Source organism: Oncorhynchus gorbuscha, linkage group LG04, assembly GCF_021184085.1.
Source record: "Oncorhynchus gorbuscha isolate QuinsamMale2020 ecotype Even-year linkage group LG04, OgorEven_v1.0, whole genome shotgun sequence".
In the NCBI taxonomy this organism is placed as follows: Eukaryota; Metazoa; Chordata; class Actinopteri; order Salmoniformes; family Salmonidae; genus Oncorhynchus; species Oncorhynchus gorbuscha.
Genome location: NC_060176.1, coordinates 46,948,592 through 46,969,594, shown reverse-complemented (window position 1 = coordinate 46,969,594; position 21,003 = coordinate 46,948,592). Strand labels below are relative to the sequence as shown.

The following is a 21,003-nucleotide window of genomic DNA, read 5'->3' as shown; positions in this document are numbered from 1 at the left end:
AGTATGGGGCTTGCCTGTCCTAGCCACTTGGTAGCTCACCATATAAGACACTTCTAGACCCTTCTTATTCATTGTATTTGTTGCTTTTACAAGTCTTACTACACAGAAGTCATCTTAATTCTTAATTCCCTTATTTTTCAAATTGTCATGTTTTGTTTCTAAATGTCTCCACAAGAGAGACGGTTTCATCGACTTGTGAGATAGTACTTTTTCACATATAACACACTTTGGCTGAGGAAAGGCACTCTCCCAATATAAGCGAACACCAAATCAATGTAGTTCTCATCATATTTGCACCTCTTCGATGGACCAACATCCCTGTCTGTTGTTCGGTGCTTTCCCGGGTAAGGGGGCAGTAGCTCTTCGGCTGCATCAGATTCACAACTGTCAGTGTCCATGCTAGCTGGGCTAACAACAAATGTAAAATTACTCTTGCTAACATTGGATGTACTCGTGGAAGCAGAACAACTTGTTTCGTCGACAGGTGCAGGTGTAGTACTGCTGGTCGTAGCAGTGCTACCAGTAGAGCTGGTATGTGTCTCTATGGATGCGGGCCTTACATTTTTTAAACCATTTATCAATTTCCGAGCAAACGGAATGAGCAGCAGCTACATTTGGCTACATACTGACTGTTAGTGGAATTCCCGCGAGAGAGTAATGGTTAATGTGATTGGATGTAAATTATTTGACTAGTCTACCTGACATTGTATTGTTATTTCGCTGACCACTAGATGGTTTAATTAGATTTTTGGCAGTGAAACGAGGCTACTCAGGCAAGAAAAAAACCTCATCCAAATGTATAGCCCCGTTGGAAAATATAATTGGACTTTATTTTTATTTTTATTTTTATGTGAATCACATTTTTATTTGGCGTACCCCGTGCGGCATTGTGCAACCATTACCTTTAATCCCATGTGGTCCTTCTGTAGCTCAGTTGGTAGAGCATGGCGCTTGTAACGCCAGGGTAGTGGGTTCGATCCCCGGGACCACCCATACGTAGAATGTATGCACACATGACTGTAAGTCGCTTTGGATAAAAGCGTCTGCTAAATGGCATATATTATTATTATTATTATTATATATTACCTGAGACCATAAACCTCAAGTAAATCTGTCATGTTTTGTCTTATATTGTCTTGTCATTATGCTTTCCCTTCTGTTCGTTTCCCCCTGCTGGTCTTATTAGGTTCGTTCCTTTTTTCTATCCCTCTCTCTCCCCCTCCCTCTCTCTCCTCTCTCTATCGTTCCGTTCCTGCTCCCAGCTGTTCCTCATTCTCCTACTCACTCATTTAGTCTTTTCACACCTGTCCCCTATCTTGTCCTCTGATTAGAGTCCCTATTTCTCCCCTTGTTTTCCGTTTCTGTCCTGTCGGATCCTTGTATGATGTTCGCTGTGCTGTGTCATTGTCTCGCCCTGTCGTGTCTTGTCTCCTTCAGATGCTGCGTGTGAGCAGGTGTCTGAGTCTGCTACGGTCGGTGCCTTCCCGAGGCAACCTGCAGTTAATGGTCGAGTCTCCAGTCTGTCCTCGTCACTACGAGTGGATTTAAGTTTTTTCATGTTTTGTTTTCTGCTTTGATTGTCCAGGTGTATTGCTTTTATCCTTTACTGGAATAAAGACTCTGTTTTCGCCAAGTCGCTTTTGGGTCCTCATTCACCTGCATAACAGAAGGATCCGACCAAGAATGGACCCAGCGACTATGGATTCTCGTAACACTGCCGTCGAGATCCAGGGAGCTATGCTCGGCAGACACGAGCAGGAATTGTCTGCTGCTCGTCATGCCGTTGAGACCCTGGCCGCTCAGGTTTCCGACCTCTCTGGACAGTTCCAGAGTCTTCGTCTCGTGCCACCAGCTACTTCCTGGTCTGCCGAGTCTCCGGAACCTAGGGTTAATAACCCACCTTGTTACTCCGGGCAGCCCACTGAGTGCCGCTCCTTTCTCACCCAGTGTGATATTGTGTTCTCTCTCCAACCCAACACATACTCAAGAGAGAGAGCTCGGGTTGCTTACATCATATCACTCCTTACTGGCCGGGCTCGAGAGTGGGGCACAGCTATCTGGGAGGCAAGGGCTGATTGTTCTAACAATTACCTGAACTTTAAAGAGGAGATGATACGGGTTTTTGATCGTTCAGTTTTTGGTAGGGAGGCTTCTAGGGCCCTGGCTTCCCTATGCCAAGGTGATCGATCCATAACGGATTACTCTATAGAGTTTCGCACTCTTGCTGCCTCTAGTGACTGGAACGAGCCGGCGCTGCTCGCTCGTTTTCTGGAGGGACTCCACGCAGAGGTTAAGGATGAGATTCTCTCCCGGGAGGTTCCTTCCAGTGTGGACTCTTTGATTGCACTCGCCATCCGCATAGAACGACGGGTAGATCTTCGTCACCGAGCTCATGGAAGAGAGCTCGCGTTAACGGTGTTTCCCCTCTCCGCATCGCAACCATCTCCCTCCTCCGGCTCAGAGACTGAGCCCATGCAGCTGGGAGGTATTCGCATCTCGACTAAGGAGAGGGAACGGAGGATCACCAACCACCTGTGCCTCTATTGCGGACTTGCTGGACATTTTGTCAATTCATGTCCAGTAAAAGCCAGAGCTCATCAGTAAGCGGAGGGCTACTGGTGAGCGCTACTACTCAGGTCTCTCCATCAAGATCCTGTACTACTATGTCGGTCCATCTACGCTGGACCGGTTCGGCTGCTACATGCAGTGCCTTGATAGACTCTGGGGCTGAGGGTTGTTTTATGGACGAAGCATGGGCTCGGAAACATGACATTCCTCTCAGACAGTTAGGGAAGCCTACGCCCATGTTCGCCTTAGATGGTAGTCATCTCCCCAGTATCAGATATGAGACACTACCTTTAACCCTCACAGTATCTGGTAACCACAGTGAGACTATTTCCTTTTTGATTTTTCGTTCACCTTTTACACCTGTTGTTTTGGGTCATCCCTGGCTAGTATGTCATAATCCTTCTATTAATTGGTCTAGTAATTCTATCCTATCCTGGAACGTTTCTTGTCATGTGAAGTGTTTAATGTCTGCTATCCCTCCTGTTTCTTCTGTCCCTACTTCTCAGGAGGAACCTGGTGATTTGACAGGAGTGCCGGAGGAATATCATGATCTGCGCACGGTCTTCAGTCGGTCCAGAGCCAACTCCCTTCCTCCTCACCGGTCGTATGATTGTAGTATTGATCTCCTTCCGGGGACCACTCCCCCTCGGGGTAGACTATACTCTCTGTCGGCTCCCGAACGTAAGGCTCTCGAGGATTATTTGTCTGTGTCTCTTGACGCCGGCACCGTAGTGCCTTCTTCCTCTCCTGCCGGGGCGGGGTTTTTTTTTGTTAAGAAGAAAGACGGTACTCTGCGCCCCTGCGTGGATTATCGAGGGCTGAATGACATAACGGTTAAGAATCGTTATCCGCTTCCCCTTATGTCATCAGCCTTCGAGATTCTGCAGGGAGCCAGGTTCTTTACTAAGTTGGACCTTCGTAACGCTTACCATCTCGTGCGCATCAGAGAGGGGGACGAGTGGAAAACGGCGTTTAACACTCCGTTAGGGCATTTTGAGTACCGGGTTCTGCCGTTTGGTCTCGCTAATGCTCCAGCTGTTTTTCAGGCATTAGTTAATGATGTACTGAGAGACATGCTGAACATCTTTGTTTTTGTCTACCTTGACGATATCCAGATTTTTTCACCGTCACTCGAGATTCATGTTCAGCACGTTCGACGTGTACTCCAGCGCCTTTTAGAGAATTGTCTCTATGTGAAGGCTGAGAAGTGCGCCTTTCATGTCTCCTCCGTCACTTTTCTCGGTTCTGTTATTTCCGCTGAAGGCATTCAGATGGATCCCGCTAAGGTCCAGGCTGTCAGTGATTGGCCCGTTCCAAGGTCACGTGTCGAGTTGCAGCGCTTTCTAGGTTTCGCTAATTTCTATCGGCGTTTCATTCGTAATTTCGGTCAAGTTGCTGCCCCTCTCACAGCTCTTACTTCTGTCAAGACGTGCTTTAAGTGGTCCGGTTCCGCCCAGGGAGCTTTTGATCTCCTCAAGAAACGTTTTACGTCCACTCCTATCCTCGTTACTCCTGACGTCACTAAACAATTCATTGTCGAGGTTGACGCTTCAGAGGTGGGCGTGGGAGCCATTCTATCCCAGCGCTTCCAGTCTGACGATAAGGTTCATCCTTGCGCTTATTTTTCTCATCGCCTGTCGCCATCGGAACGCAACTATGATGTGGGTAACCGCGAACTGCTTGCCATCCGCTTAGCCCTAGGCGAATGGCGACAGTGGTTGGAGGGGGCGACCGTTCCTTTTGTCGTTTGGACTGACCATAAGAACCTTGAGTACATCCGTTCTGCCAAACGACTTAATGCACATCAAGCTCGTTGGGCGTTGTTTTTCGCTCGTTTCGAGTTTGTGATTTCTTATCGTCCGGGTAATAAGAACACCAAGCCTGATGCCTTATCCCGTCTCTTTAGTTCTTCTGTGGCTTCTACTGATCCCGAGGGGATTCTTCCTTATGGGCGTGTTGTCGGGTTGACAGTCTGGGGAATTGAGAGACAGGTTAAGCAAGCACTCACTCACACTGCGTCGCCGCGCGCTTGTCCTAGTAACCTTCTTTTCGTTCCTGTTTCTACTCGTCTGGCTGTTCTTCAGTGGGCTCACTCTGCCAAGTTAGCTGGCCATCCCGGCGTTCGAGGTACTCTTGCTTCTATTCCCCAGCGCTTTTGGTGGCCTACTCAGGAGCGTGACATGCGCCGTTTCGTGGCTGCTTGTTCGGACTGCGCGCAGACTAAGTCAGGTAACTCTCCTCCTGCCGGTCGTCTCAGACCGCTTCCCATTCCTTCTCGACCATGGTCTCACATCGCCTTAGACTTCATTACCGGTCTGCCTTTGACTGCGGGGAAGACTGTGATTCTTACGGTTGTCGATAGGTTCTCTAAGGCGGCACATTTCATTCCCCTCGCTAAGCTTCCTTCCGCTAAGGAGACGGCACAAATCATCATCGAGAATGTGTTCAGAATTCATGGCCTCCCGTTAGACGCCGTTTCAGACAGAGGTCCGCAATTCACGTCACAGTTTTGGAGGGAGTTCTGTCGTTTGATTGGTGCTTCCGTCAGTCTCTCTTCCGGTTTTCATCCCCAGTCTAACGGTCAAGCAGAAAGGGCCAATCAGACGATTGGTCGCATATTACGCAGCCTTTCTTTTAGAAACCCTGCGTCTTGGGCAGAACAGCTCCCCTGGGCAGAATACGCTCACAACTCGCTTCCTTCGTCTGCTACCGGGCTATCTCCGTTTCAGAGTAGTCTGGGTTACCAGCCTCCTCTGTTCTCTTCCCAGCTCGCCGAGTCCAGCGTTCCCTCCGCTCAGGCGTTTGTCCAACGTTGTGAGCGCACCTGGAGGAGGGTGAGGTCTGCACTTTGCCGTTACAGGGCGCAGACTGTGAGAGCCGCCAATAAACGTAGGATTAAGAGTCCTAGGTATTGTTGCGGCCAGAGAGTGTGGCTTTCCACTCGTAACCTTCCCCTTACGACAGCTTCTCGTAAGTTGACTCCGCGGTTCATTGGTCCGTTCCGTGTCTCCCAGGTCGTCAATCCTGTCGCTGTGCGACTGCTTCTTCCGCGACATCTTCGTCGCGTCCATCCTGTCTTCCATGTCTCCTGTGTCAAGCCCTTTCTTCGCACCCCCGTTCGTCTTCCCCCCCCCGTCCTTGTCGAGGGCGCACCTATTTACAAGGTACGTAGGATCATGGACATGCGTTCTCGGGGACATGGTCACCAATACTTAGTGGATTGGGAGGGTTACGGTCCTGAGGAGAGGAGTTGGGTTCCATCTCGGGACGTGCTGGACCGTTCGCTGATTGATGATTTCCTCCGTTGCCGCCAGGATTCCTCCTCGAGTGCGCCAGGAGGCGCTCGGTGAGTGGGGGGGTACTGTCATGTTTTGTCTTATATTGTCTTGTCATTATGCTTTCCCTTCTGTTCGTTTCCCCCTGCTGGTCTTATTAGGTTCGTTCCTTTTTTCTATCCTTCTCTCTCCCCTCCCTCTCTCTCCTCTCTCTATCGTTCCGTTCCTGCTCCCAGCTGTTCCTCATTCTCCTACTCACTCATTTAGTCTTTTCACACCTGTCCCCTATCTTGTCCTCTGATTAGAGTCCCTATTTCTCCCCTTGTTTTCCGTTTCTGTCCTGTCGGATCCTTGTATGATGTTCGCTGTGCTGTGTCATTGTCTCGCCCTGTCGTGTCTTGTCTCCTTCAGATGCTGCGTGTGAGCAGGTGTCTGAGTCTGCTACGGTCGGTGCCTTCCCGAGGCAACCTGCAGTTAATGGTCGAGTCTCCAGTCTGTCCTCGTCACTACGAGTGGATTTAAGTTTTTTCATGTTTTGTTTTCTGCTTTGATTGTCCAGGAGTATTGCTTTTATCCTTTACTGGAATAAAGACTCTGTTATCGCCAAGTCGCTTTTGGGTCCTCATTCACCTGCATAACAAAATCTATCTAGCAAAGATTTGGTTAGGTACATAGGTGAACGTTCTTTAAGATGAATGCCCTAAATCGCTCTGGATAAGAGTGTCTGCTAAATTAAAAAATGTGTATGTGTGATTCAATTCATTAACGATACACATTGTAATTTATTTTCAGTAATGAAAAAGGTACCCAATTATCATACTTGAGTAAAAGTAAAGATACCTTAATAGAATATGACTCAAGTAAAAGTGAGTCACCCAGAAAAATACTACTCGAGTAAAAGTCAAAAAGTATTTGGTTTTAAATATACTTAAATATCAAAAGTAAAAGTATAAATAATTTCAAATTGCTTATAATTAGCACATCAGACAGATATTTTACAGATAGCCAGGGGCACACTACAACACACAGACATCATTTACAAACAAAGCATTTGTGTTTAGTCAGTCCTCCAGATCGGAGGCATTAGGGATGACCAGGGATGTTCTCTTGATAAGTGAGTGAATTAAACCATTTTCCTGTGCTGCTAAGCATTGGAAATGTACTTTTGGATGTCAGGGAAAATGTATGGAGTAAAAAGTAAAATGATTTTCTTTAGGAATGTAGTGGAGTAAAATTAAAAGTTGTCAACAATATAAATAGTAAAGTAAAGTACAGATACCTAAAAAATAAACTACTTAAGTAGTACTTTAAAGTATTTTTACTGAAGTACTTTACACCACTGTTTATTTTAAGTGCCTCGTTCTATTGTAAATCGGATGTGTTATCTACTGTAACATTGTAACATATCAGATATGACCACACGTAAAATACATCACTATGAAAAGCTTGTAAGAGAGTGCTCGAGTAATAAGGATCCCCGAACGTGAACTGATGGGTGACATGAAAAAGGTGTGTCCTTGCTCCCAATTATCTCTAACGTAGCTAAATTCAGATGAGGAAACAAAGGACTTTATGTTCACACAGAGAACTGGAAGGTAATTGTGAAGAAAGGTTCTTGTGAAGATGAATGGTAAACACCAAGGAACAAATGAGAGTGAGTGTAGCTGCAGGCTCAATATCAACACACAAACTCTACCTGTGGGCTAGCGGACTAAACTCCACTCCATGGTGATGGAACTTAACCAACGGTGTAGAGCCGAAACCAGGCTTTGTGGAATCTAGCACCGACTGTATCGATTCACACTACATCAAATCAAATGTATTTATACAGCCCGTCGAACATCAGCTGATATCTCAAAGTGCTGTACAGAAACCCAGCCTAAAACCCCAAACAGCAAGCAATGCAGGTGTAGAAGCACAGTGGCTAGGAAAAACTCCCTAGAAAGGCCAAAACCTAGGAAGAAACCTAGAGAGGAACCAGGCTATGAGGGGTGGCCAGTCCTCTTCTGGCTGTGCCGGGTGGAGATTATAACATAACATGGCCAAGATGTTCAAATGTTCATAAATGACCAGCATGTTCAAATAATAAGAATCACAGTAGTTGTCGAGGGTGCAACAAGTCAGCACCTCAGGAGTAAATGTCAGTTGGCTTTTCATAGCCGATCATTAAGAGTATCTCTACCACTCCTGCTGTCTCTAGAGAGTTGAAAACAGCATGTCTGGGACAGGTAGCATGTCCGGTGAACAGGTCAGGATTCCATAGCCGCAGGCAGAACAGTTGAAACTGGAGCAGCAACACGGCCAGGTGGACTGGGGTCAGCAAGGAGTCCTCATGCCAGGTAGTCCTGAGGCATGGTCCTAGGGCTCAGGTCCTCCGAGAGAGAGAAAGAAAGAGAGAATTAGTGAGAGCATACTTAAATTCACACAGGACACCGCATAAGACAGGAGAAGTACTCCAGATATAACAAACTGACCCCAGCCCCCTGACACATAAACTACTGCAGCATAAATACTGTAGGCTGAGACAGGAGGGGTCAGGAGACACTGTGGCCCCATCTGATGATAGCCCCGGACAGGACCAAACAGGAAGGATATAACCCCACTCACTTTGCCAAAGCACAGCCCCCACACCAGTAGAGAGATATCTTCAACCACCAACTTACCATCCTGAGACAAGGCCCGAGTATAGCCCACAAAGATCTCCGCCACGGCACAACCAAAGGTGGGGCGCCAACCCAGACAGGAAGATCACATCAGTGACTCAATCCACTCAAGTGACGCACCCTTCCTAGGGACGGCATTAAAGAGCACCAGTAAGCCAGTGACTCAGCCCCTGTAATAGGGTTTGAGGCAGAGAATCCTAGTCGAAAGAGGGGAACCGGCCAGGCAGAGACAGCAAGGGCGGTTCGTTGCTCCAGAGCCTTTCCGTTCACCTTCACACTCCTGGGCCAGACTACACTCAATCATAGGACCCACTGAAGAGATGAGTATTCAGTAAAGACTTAAAGGTTGAGCCCGAGTCTGCGTCTCTGACATGGGTAGGCAGACCATTCCATAAAAATGGAGCTCTATATGAGAAATCCCTGCCTCCAGCTGTTTACTTAGAAATTCTAGGGACAATTAGGAGGCCTGCATCTTGTGACCGTAGCGTACATGTAGGTATGTACAGCAGGACCAAATCAGAGAGATAGGTAGAAGCAAGCTCGTGTAATGCTTTGTAGGTTAGCAGTAAAACCTTGAAATCAATTTAAAGAGGAGTCCATAATTTGCTTTCTAATAATCATTATATTTTCCTCAAAGAAGTTCATGAATTTATTACTGCTGAAGTGAAAGCCATCCTCACTTGGGGAATGCTGCTTTTTAGTTCGCTTTGAGACAGTATCAAAAATACCTTTTGGATTGTTCTTATTTCCCTCAATTAAGTTGGAAAAATAGGATGATCGAGCAGCAGTGAGGGCTCTTCGATACTGCACAGTACCGTCTTTCCAAGCTAGACTTCCAGTTTGGTGTGGCGCCATTTCCGTTCCAATTTTCTGGAAGCTTGGGTATTTTCTGTATACCAGGGAGCTAGTTTCTTATGAGAAATGTTTTTCGTTTTTAGGGGTGCAACTGAATCTAGGGTATTGCGCAAGGTTAAATTGAGTTCATCAGTTAGGTGGTTAACTGATTTTTGTCCTCTGACGTCCTTGGGTAGGCAGAGGGAGTCTGGAAGGGCATCAAGGAATTTTTGTGTTGTCTGTGAATTCATAGCATGACCTTTGATGCTCCTTGGTTGGGGTCTGAGCAGATTATTTGTAGCAATTGCAAACATAATAAAATGGTGGTCCGATAGTCCTGGATTTTGAGGAAAAATACTAAGATCCACAACATTTATTCCATGGGACAAAACTAGGTCCAGAGTATGACTCTGTGACAGTGAGTAGGTCCAGAGACATGTTGGACAAAACCCACTGAGTCGATGATGGCTCCGAAAGCCTTTTGGAGTGGGTCTGTGGACTTTTTCATGTGAATATTAAAGTCACCAAAAATGTGAATATTATCTGCTATGACTACAAGGTCCGATAGGAATTCAGGGATTTCAATGAGGAACGTTATATGGCCCAGGAAGCCTGTAAACAGGAGCTATAAAAAAGTGATTGAGTAGGCTGCATAGATTTCATGACTAGAAGCTCAAAAGACGAAAATGTCATTTATTTTTTGTAAATTGAAATTTGCTATCGTAAATGTTAGCAACACCTCCGCCTTTGCGGCATGCACGGGGGATATGGTCACTAGTGTAACCAGGAGGTGAGGCCTCATTTAACACAGTAAATTCATCAGGCTTAAGCCATGTTTCAGTCAGGTCAATCACATCAATATTATGATTAGTGATTCGTTATTGACTATAATTGCCTTTGAAGTAAGGGATCTAACATTAAGTAGCCCTATTTTGAGCTGTGAGGTATCATGATCTCTTTCAATAATGGCAGGAATGGAGGAGGTCTTTAACCTAGTGAGATTGCTAAGGCGAACACTGCCATGTTTAGTTTTGCCCAACCTAGGTCGAGGCACAGACACGGTCTCAATGGGAATAGCTGAGCTGACTACACTGACTGTGCTAGTGGCAGACTCCACTAAGCTGGCAGGCTGGCTAAAAGCCTGCAACCTGGCCTGCGCCCTATTTCATTGTGGAGCTAGAGGAGTTAGAGCCCTGTCTATGTTGGTAGATAAGATGAGAGCACCCTTCCAGCTAGGATGGAGTCTGTCACTCCTCAGCAGGCCAGGCTTGGTCCTGTTTGTGGGTGAGTCCCAGAAAGAATCCCAGAAAGAGGGCCAATTATCTACAAATTCTATCTTTTGGGAGGGGCAGAAAACATTTTTCAATCAGCGATCGAGTTGTGAGACTGCTGTAGAGCTCATCACTCCCCCTAGCAGCTTCTATCTCAAGGCCATCAGACTGTTAAACAGCCACCACTAACATTGAGTGGCTGCTGCCAACACACTGACTCAACTCCAGCCACTTTAATAATGGGAATTGATGTGAATTGATGTCAAATATATCACTAGCCACTTTAAACAATGCTACATAATATAATGTTTACATACCCTGCATTATTTATCTCATATGTATACATATATACTGTACTCTATATCATCTACTGCATCTTTATGTAATACATGTATCACTAGCCACTTTAAACTATGCCACTTTGTTTACATACTCATCTCATATGTATATACTGTACTCGATACCATCTACTGCATCTTGCCTATGCCACTCTGTACCATCACTCATTCATATATCTTCATGTACATATTCTTTATCCCTTTACACTTGTGTGTATAAGGTAGTAGTTTTGGAATTAGCTAGATTACTCGTTGGTTATTACTGCATTGTCGGAACTAGAAGCACAAGCATTTCGCTACACTCGCATTAACATCTGCTAACCATGTGTATGTGACAAATAAAATTTGATTTGATTTAATTTGGGAGGGGGAGAGAGACAATTACTCGATGCCGACACATCTTTCTAGCTGATTTACACGCTGAAGCTATGTTGCGCTTGGTGACCTCTAACCGTTTCATCCTAACATCGTTGGTGCCGACGTGGATAACAATATCTCTATACTCTACACTCGCCAGTTTTAGCTTTAGCCAGCACCATCTTCAGATTAGCCTTAACGTTGGTAGCCCTGCCCCTGGTAAACAGTGTATGATTGCTGGATGATTAGCCCTATTGGAAGAAGGACCTCATTCTGTGCGTCTGTGTGATTGTCTAAGTGACCCTCAGATGTGGTGAATTCCAATTATTTTAAATGTGCTAGCCAAGTATGCCCTGGGTTACTCAGTGTGAGTATTTTGTTATGGGATCACTAGGTAATAGTTGTTGGACCGTTCTGTGTGAGCGGGCTAGGGTTGACTCTGTGTGGGCAAACCTTTTTATGTTCTGATGTTCTGTGTGAACATCTGACCAATCCTGTGTGGGTGATCCTTAAAGTTCTGTGTGAGTACCTACGATTTCTTAAGATTTATATGGATTCTGTGAATTATTTGAAATTATGATAAATTGTATGTGTGTATAATCAATTACTAGAGATTTGATAAAGTAATGCTGAGAATGATTAGATACAATTTAAACCACCCATTCGTAGACGTACGTAGGTTTTGAGTTGGTATCTTACATGGATAATTTGATAAAGATGAGGATTTAAGCACTATTAAAATCATCTACAAAATCTGGAAAATTGAGCTCTAGAAACTGATTAGAGTGTGTCCACTTTTGGTTATCTTACCCTAACGATGTAACTATAAAACAGATTGGACTATCTCCATCTGGGTGAAACATTTTAAATTTAACTGCCCTTAAGGTCTGAACATGTTATATTTTTCTTCCCAGTATGAGAGAAGTTACGGGATTTATTGAATAAACTGAATAAAGTTAGAGAGAATTAAGAGGGAATCCGGTTGGAGCGAGTGGTCGCATCTGCACTTCGCTCCCGCGGGTAGTATAACTTTTTCATTATATTTCATTATAGCACAACGGTTTGATTTGTCTAATCTTAGCAATTTCTTCTCAGCTAGCTACATAGCCGTCTTTGTATCAAAGATAATTGCGTAATTATCGTATTTCGCCGTCCTAACATAGTCTTCACTACCCAGCTAGCTAACGTCCACTGATTAGCTGCACTGGAGAAACTATTACACTCAACTGAACGAATTGATTAGTGTAGTGTTAGCTAGCTACATAGCTGTCTTTGCTGTCTTCATATCATCGTATCCAAGATAATTGTGTTGTTTAGGTTTAGAGTGTGTAGTCTTAGAGTGATTATCTTAATTTACCGAGGTTAGCTAGCCAGCTATTTGTCGTCCTTAACGTAGGAGACTCTGCTAGCTAGCCAACAGCTAGCCAACAGCTAGCCAACAGCTAGCCAACGTCTACCGAATTGACTCACAACCCGGTCGCATTCACAGGTAGTATCACATTTTCACTTCATTTCATTACAGTACAACGGTTTGATTTGTTTGATCGTAGCTAGCTACATAGCTAGCTACATAGCCGTCTTTGTATCAAAGATAATTGTGTAGTCTAGAGCGATTTTCTAGGTTCGCTAGCCAGCTATTGTCGTTCTTTTAACGCAACGCAACATAACGTAAACAACACTGCTAGCTAGCCAGCTAGCCCCCGAATAGCAACACTGCAGAAACTATTACACTCAACGGAACGACTTGATTAGTGTAGTGTCAACAACGCACCCACTGCCAGCTGGCCTACTTCAGCAGTACTGTATCATTTTAATCATTTTAGTCACTAAGATTCTTGCTACGTAGCTTAACTTTGTGAACATTCGAGACGTGTAGTCCACTTGTCATTCCAATCTCCTTTGCATTAGCGTAGCCTCTTCTGTAGCCTGTCAACTATGTGTCTGTTTATCCCTGTTCTCTCCTCTCTGCACAGACCATACAAACGCTCCACACCGCGTGGCCGCGGCCACCCTACTCTGGTGGTCCCAGCGCGCACGACCCACGTGGAGTTCCAGGTCTCCGGTAGCCTCTGGAACTGCCAATCTGCGGTCAACAAGGCAGAGTTCATCTCAGCCTATGCCTCCCTCCAGTCCCTCGACTTCTTGGCACTGACGGAAACATGGATCACCACAGACAACACTGCTACTCCTACTGCTCTCTCTTCGTCCGCCCACGTGTTCTCGCACACACCGAGAGCGTCTGGTCAGCGGGTTGGTGGCACCGGGATCCTCATCTCTCCCAAGTGGTCATTCTCTCTTTCTCCCCTTACCCATCTGTCTATCTCCTCCTTTGAATTCCATGCTGTCACAGTTACTAGCCCTTTCAAGCTTAACATCCTTATCATTTATCGCCCTCCAGGTTCCCTCGGAGAGTTCATCAATGAGCTTGATGCCTTGATAAGCTCCTTTCCTGAGGACGGCTCACCTCTCACAGTTCTGGGCGACTTTAACCTCCCCACGTCTACCTTTGACTCATTCCTCTCTGCCTCCTTCTTTCCACTCCTCTCCTCTTTTGACCTCACCCTCTCACCTTCCCCCCCTACTCACAAGGCAGGCAATACGCTCGACCTCATCTTTACTAGATGCTGTTCTTCCACTAACCTCATTGCAACTCCCCTCCAAGTCTCCGACCACTACCTTGTATCCTTTTCCCTCTCGCTCTCATCCAACACCTCCCACACTGCCCCTACTCGGATGGTATAGCGCCGTCCCAACCTTCGCTCTCTCTCCCCGCTACTCTCTCCTCTTCCATCCTATCATCTCTTCCCTCCGCTCAAACCTTCTCCCACCTATCTCCTGATTCTGCCTCCTCAACCCTCCTCTCCTCCCTCTCTGCATCCCTTGACTCTCTATGTCCCCTATCCTCCAGGCCGGCTCGGTCCTCACCTCCCGCTCTGTGGCTCGATGACTCATTGCGAGCTCACAGAACAGGGCTCCGGGCAGCCGAGCGGAAATGGAGGAAAACTCGCCTCCCTGCGGACCTGGCATCCTTTCACTCCCTCCTCTCTACATTTTCCTCCTCTGTCTCTGCTGCTAAAGCCACTTTCTACCACGCTAAATTCCAAGCATCTGCCTCTAACCCTAGGAAGCTCTTTGCCACCTTCTCCTCCCTCCTGAATCCTCCTCCCCCTCCCCCCTCCTCCCTCTCTGCAGATGACTTCGTCAACCATTTTGAAAAGAAGGTCGACGACATCCGATCCTCGTTTGCTAAGTCAAACGACACCGCTGGTTCTGCTCACACTGCCCTACCCTGTGCTCTGACCTCTTTCTCCCCTCTCTCTCCAGATGAAATCTCGCGTCTTGTGACGGCCGGCCGCCCAACAACCTGCCCGCTTGACCCTATCCCCTCCTCTCTTCTCCAGACCATTTCCGGAGACCTTCTCCCTTACCTCACCTCGCTCATCAACTCATCCCTGACCGCTGGCTACGTCCCTTCCGTCTTCAAGAGAGCGAGAGTTGCACCCCTTCTGAAAAAACCTACACTCGATCCCTCCGATGTCAACAATTACAGACCAGTATCCCTTCTTTCTTTTCTCTCCAAAACTCTTGAACGTGCCGTCCTTGGCCAGCTCTCCCGCTATCTCTCTCTGAATGACCTTCTTGATCCAAATCAGTCAGGTTTCAAGACTAGTCATTCAACTGAGACTGCTCTCCTCTGTATCACGGAGGCGCTCCGCACTGCTAAAGCTAACTCTCTCTCCTCTGCTCTCATCCTTCTAGATCTATCGGCTGCCTTCGATACTGTGAACCATCAGATCCTCCTCTCCACCCTCTCCGAGTTGGGCATCTCCGGCGCGGCCCACGCTTGGATTGCGTCCTACCTGACAGGTCGCTCCTACCAGGTGGCGTGGCGAGAATCTGTCTCCTCACCACGCGCTCTCACCACTGGTGTCCCCCAGGGCTCTGTTCTTGGCCCTCTCCTATTCTCGCTATACACCAAGTCACTTGGCTCTGTCATAACCTCACATGGTCTCTCTTATCATTGCTATGCAGACGACACACAATTAATCTTCTCCTTTCCCCCTTCTGATGACCAGGTGGCGAATCGCATCTCTGCATGTCTGGCAGACATATCAGTGTGGATGACGGATCACCACCTCAAGCTGAACCTCGGCAAGACGGAGCTGCTCTTCCTCCCGGGAAGGACTGCCCGTTCCATGATCTCGCCATCACGGTTGACAACTCCATTGTGTCCTCCTCCCAGAGCGCCAAGAACCTTGGCGTGATCCTGGACAACACCCTGTCGTTCTCAACCAACATCAAGGCGGTGGCCCGTTCCTGTAGGTTCATGCTCTACAACATCCGCAGAGTACGACCCTGCCTCACACAGGAAGCGGCGCAGGTCCTAATCCAGGCACTTGTCATCTCCCGTCTGGATTACTGCAACTCGCTGTTGGCTGGGCTCCCTGCCTGTGCCATTAAACCCCTTCAACTCATCCAGAACGCCGCAGCCCGTCTGGTGTTCAACCTTCCCAAGTTCTCTCACGTCACCCCGCTCCTCCGTTCTCTCCACTGGCTTCCAGTTGAAGCTCGCATCCGCTACAAGACCATGGTGCTTGCCTACGGAGCTGTGAGGGGAACGGCACCTCAGTACCTCCAGGCTCTGATCAGGCCCTACACCCAAACAAGGGCACTGCGTTCATCCACCTCTGGCCTGCTCGCCTCCCTACCACTGAGGAAGTACAGCTCCCGCTCAGCCCAGTCAAAACTGTTCGCTGCCCTGGCCCCCCAATGGTGGAACAAACTCCCTCACGACGCCAGGACAGCGGAGTCAATCACCACCTTCCGGAGACACCTGAAACCCCACCTCTTTAAGGAATACCTAGGATAGGATAAGTAATCCCTCTCACCCCCCTTAAGTTTTAGATGCACTATTGTAAAGTGACTGTTCCACTGGATGTCATAGGGTGAATGCACCAATTTGTAAGTCGCTCTGGATAAGAGCGTCTGCTAAATGACTTAAATGTAAATGTAAATGATAATGTTGTACAAAGCCTAAGGTTTTCCATCAAACTAATTATCATTGCGTGATTAATGTGATGTAGTAAAGTAATTGAAATACGTTGCATAAGTAAACATAATTTACTTTTATTAAAAGGCACAATATCTGTTTCCTAGTTATTAACTGTTTTTCTTCTGAGAATTGCCGGTAGTGACGTGTTTTGATTTTACTTGTAAATTGGGTTTATTTGCGGAGAATCTTTTTCGAATAGCATTAGTGGTTCAGTAGTAGAATTCTCGCCTGCCACGCGGGAGGCCTCGGTTCCTTTCCCAGTCATTGCGCTGACTGAATTCTGAGTTTTTTGATTGTAAAATAATCTATTTGTATGTTTTGCCTGGAAAGTTATGGTCGCTAGTGTTTGTATAAGATATGAACTGAACGTTTTAATAGCTTGTCTGGTTCAAATTGATAGACTAATTCAACTTAAAATAATAACGAAGCGAATTCTGATGCAAGACGATGTCTGTTCACTAAATTATCTGCTGGAATAATGTATTGAGAATTGAGTCGTATTTAAATTACTGTATCAATAGAGAAGACAGTTACCTAAGTTAAAGAAATTCTGCATGGAGAGGAAATAATAGCGGGGAGAGGATGGTGATAGAAAGTGATTACCGAAATGTTTTTCATTCTTATAGATTGACTGACGCATGTTATAATTTTGGCGCTGCGTGTGTTATTTTTAAAGAAATAGGATACATTTCATAAGTGTGAAGAGCAAAGAGAAGAGGAAGTTATAAAGTTTGGTTTTAAAGCTTACGATAGAGGTAAGGAAAAACGTTGAAATGGAAGGGGTTATATTTTTGCCCACTGGAAGAGGAAGAAAGAGAGATCTGAAAGTTGTGAGTGTGTAAAACATTGTGAGAATAGATTCTGATGGTTATAGATTCTTGGTTTGATTGTTTAAGTAACACCAGTTCATTTGAGCAGGAAAGTTCATGTAGTCTAACATTATAGTATGTTTCCATTATGTGGAACAATGTCAGGTCATTAAAGGTGATTGCTGGATTGAGTAGTATGAGAGCCTGTTGGCAGAAGACTGAATAGGTATGAATGTTGAAAAGCAAGATTGGGCCAAACTGGTAAACTAATATGTTAAGTGGGGGAGTATCATAGATTTTAATTATAGTGTTGTTACCGCAATAGTCAAAACAATTTCATATGTTTTGGGGAATTGGCTAGATTGAATTTGATTGATTTGAATTTGGTTATTTGAGTTCCTTTATTGTTTGTTTTTTAAAAGAAAGGTTGGAAGTCAGTATGATGCCTTGGCACTTAAAATCAGATACCACCAGGAGCTTTTTCCATCAGTAGTTGTTTTTTGAGGAACATGCAGACTGTGTTTTATTTGATTGAGATGTAAACATGAGTCTCTGAGCAATTTTGTCATCTGAACCATTATAGTAGTGAGTTCTTTTGTAGTTTGTTATTTGCATGAATTTATCACTGTATCATCTACATACAGTGGAATTATCATTAGGTTTGGTTTATAGTTCACGTTTGAGTTTCTGAATCGATGTAGTGTAATGAATACTAACTAAGTGTTTTGTGTTTTCTCAGGGAAAATGGATATTTCACTGTCTCTCTCTGGAATGCTTCCAGGGACTATACACTTGGGGAGAGTGGGTGAAATTGAGGCCATAAACTACCACATGAAGAAGGCCTGGATGTTGTTTGTTTTAGTGCAAAGGTATTTTCAAGGGGCACTCACCACATGGGATTTTAATGAGTTTTTATTTCCTAAGTTTTCATTATACACGCAAATTATTTTGATAAATGAATGTTCTGGGAACATGGAAATACAAAAATGTTGGAACTAGTTGACTATTGTTTGCAATTTGTTTAATATAGTGAAAAACACTGCTTGGAAGGGTTTTGTATGACCTATGACCTTCTGATGACTTTCCGTTGTGGCTTGATCACCCGCATTGGAAAGCCATTTGGGTAATGAATTTATGGTCATTTGTAATACTGCCTTCAAGATAATTGTAATTGGTAAATATGTTTCTTAGCCATATTTGTAATTTGGACCACTGTGAAGAGTGAGAGGGCATTGCTTTTAACTAAGGGTATGCTGCTTTAAGTCTATTTTCCTATGACCATTGGGGTTAAATCATTTTTCTTTGTGGAGTTTTTATCAGTTTAGTGATTTTAATTTGATTAGGTTAGCTGAAATTTTGTTTTACATTTATTTTCAGTTTTGTTTTACATTACTCTCATGCGGAGAGATGTGTGTAAAACATGGGGGAGGTTTCAGGTTTTTTGAGGGTTTGAATTGAAGTTATACAACTTAAGTGATATGTGAAGGAGTGTATTGTATTGTTTAGTGTATTGTATTTGTTGTGTTTGTTTTGTTCTATTCCCGAGGTATAGGTCTAACTTCTTTATCCTTGGCTCTACGATGGAGTTGACAGTGAGATGGGGAGTATAAACCAATTTGAAAGAATAGTTTCAATAGAATGTTTTGATATTCTCTGTGAAATATGTTTAGATATGTGTATTAAGAATAATTGGTAAAAGTAATAATTTATCATGTAGTTAATGAACTGAACTAAACTGTTGTTCTGATCTGTTCTTTCGAGGTTATCATGAAAAGTGACATCAGACGGTATCTTAATGCATGGAAGAGATAATTGGACCGAATGGTGTGTACCTCAAAAAAAACTCTAACTGGCTGAAGAAGAGTGACAAAGGCGTTGAATGAGGCTTTCCAAACCACTTCTACTGAGAGAAAAGAACCAAGCCAGAAATGGGTGTACAGTCTCAGATCTAAGCTATCAACTGCTTTTCTTTCATGTTTCTCTCATACTGTGAGAGTCCACTTGGAGTGATCATGGAGAAAGATCTGTTCTAACATTTTCTTATGATGCTGGTATATTGGTTGACGAATGGACAAGACATGAGTGGTAAAGATGAGACATTGAAATTGGGACATTATCATGGGCCGTCCACTTTGAACTGTAAAGCTATCTGAAGAAAAATGGTAGAGACGCCAGAAGATTCAGTGCCTGGGAGGGGGGTTGGTCAACTGTGCCATTAAATTGTTTATACTTTTGTGGTATCAGGTTGATTGAAGAGGTCTACACCATGTAAATTGTAGTAATTTAGATTAAGAATGCATTGAGATACTGATCTGTATTATAATCATGATTAAAAAAGTTAATAGTAGAATTATGGGATAATTATACTGAATGTAAGTAAATCTGCTAATATTGATGTGTTAAATTGAGGTTTTTAACTTTGAGTGATAAGACAAATTTGAATCACTGAGGAATGCTATTCTAAATATTGGTTGGATAAATAGTTGGGTTGTTACTTATGATTTGGAATATGAATGATTTCACTGACCTACTCTCTATTCCTGAGTATATTTCTGAGCATGAGGACTTAGAGGGATGTCTGTCCTATATGTTGTGAGGAGGCCTGTGTTTAGATACTGGTTCTCATGTAATTTCGGGAGCATTTCTAAATATTGGTTATGTTTTTTTCGTCAAATGGATTATTCTGTGTTATTAAACATGTGCAAGTTTGTCTTGTAGAATAAAGGTTGTAAACTTAGTTTCAGAAGGGAGAAAGCTTACATACAGTGCCTTGCGAAAGTATTCGGCCCCCTTGAACTTTACGACCTTTTGCCACATTTCAGGCTTCAAACATAAAGATATAAAACTGTATTTTTTTGTGAAGAATCAACAACAAGTGGGACACAATCGTGATGTGGAACGACATTTATTGGATATTTCAAACTTTAACAAATCAAGAACTGAAAAATTGGGCGTGCAAAATTATTCAGCCCCCTTAAGTTAATACTTTGTAGAGCCACCTTTTGCTGCGATTACAGCTGTAAGTCGCTTGGGGTATGTCTCTATCAGTTTTGCACATCGAGAGACTGAATTTTTTTTCCCATTCCTCCTTGCAAAACAGCTCGAGCTCAGTGAGGTTGGATGGAGAGCATTTGTGAACAGCAGTTTTCAGTTCTTTCCACAGATTCTCGATTGGATTCAGGTCTGGACTTTGACTTGGCCATTCTAACACCTGGATATGTTTATTTTTGAACCATTCCATTGTAGATTTTGCTTTATGTTTTGGATCATTGTCTTGTTGGAAGACAAATCTCCGTCCCAGTCTCAGGTCTTTTGCAGACTCCATCAGGTTTTCTTCCAGAATGGTCCTGTATTTGGCTCCATCCATCTTCCCATATATTTTAACCATCTTCCCTGTCCCTGCTGAAGAAAAGCAGGCCCAAACCATGATGCTGCCACCACCATATTTGACAGTGGGGATGGTGTGTTCAGGGTGATGAGCTGCGTTGCTTTTACACCAAACATAACGTTTTGTATTGTTGCCAAAAAGTTCAATTTTGGTTTCATCTGACCAGAGCACCTTCTTCCACATGAATCCAAGATGGCGTAGCAGTCGAACGTCTTGTCGTGTCGTGTCCCTTGTATATATCGTTTTTTATATTTTTTAAACCTATTTTTCTTCGATTATCTCTTAAAACATTTTGTTAAACCTCAACTTCTAAATACTCTCCTGCAACCCGCCTCACCCAATGTAGCTATTTTCTTCTAAAGTACTTATATCTACTTTGGATCTGAAACCCCTCAACTGAAGCTAGCCAGCTAACTACCAGCTAGCTACCAGCTATCAGTCAGCAAA

At 44.6% G+C, this 21,003-nt stretch overlaps 1 long non-coding RNA gene across 1 annotated transcript; it reads left to right on the top strand.

Annotated features, from left to right (window-relative positions):
* Window positions 1-16,632: 16,632 nt before the first annotated feature.
* Window positions 16,633-19,886, top strand: LOC124033250. Its single transcript, XR_006838342.1, has 3 exons — window positions 16,633-17,114; window positions 17,908-18,037; window positions 18,721-19,886. It is a non-coding gene; the product is annotated as an uncharacterized LOC124033250 (long non-coding RNA).
* The last annotated feature ends 1,117 nt before the right edge of the window (window positions 19,887-21,003 follow it).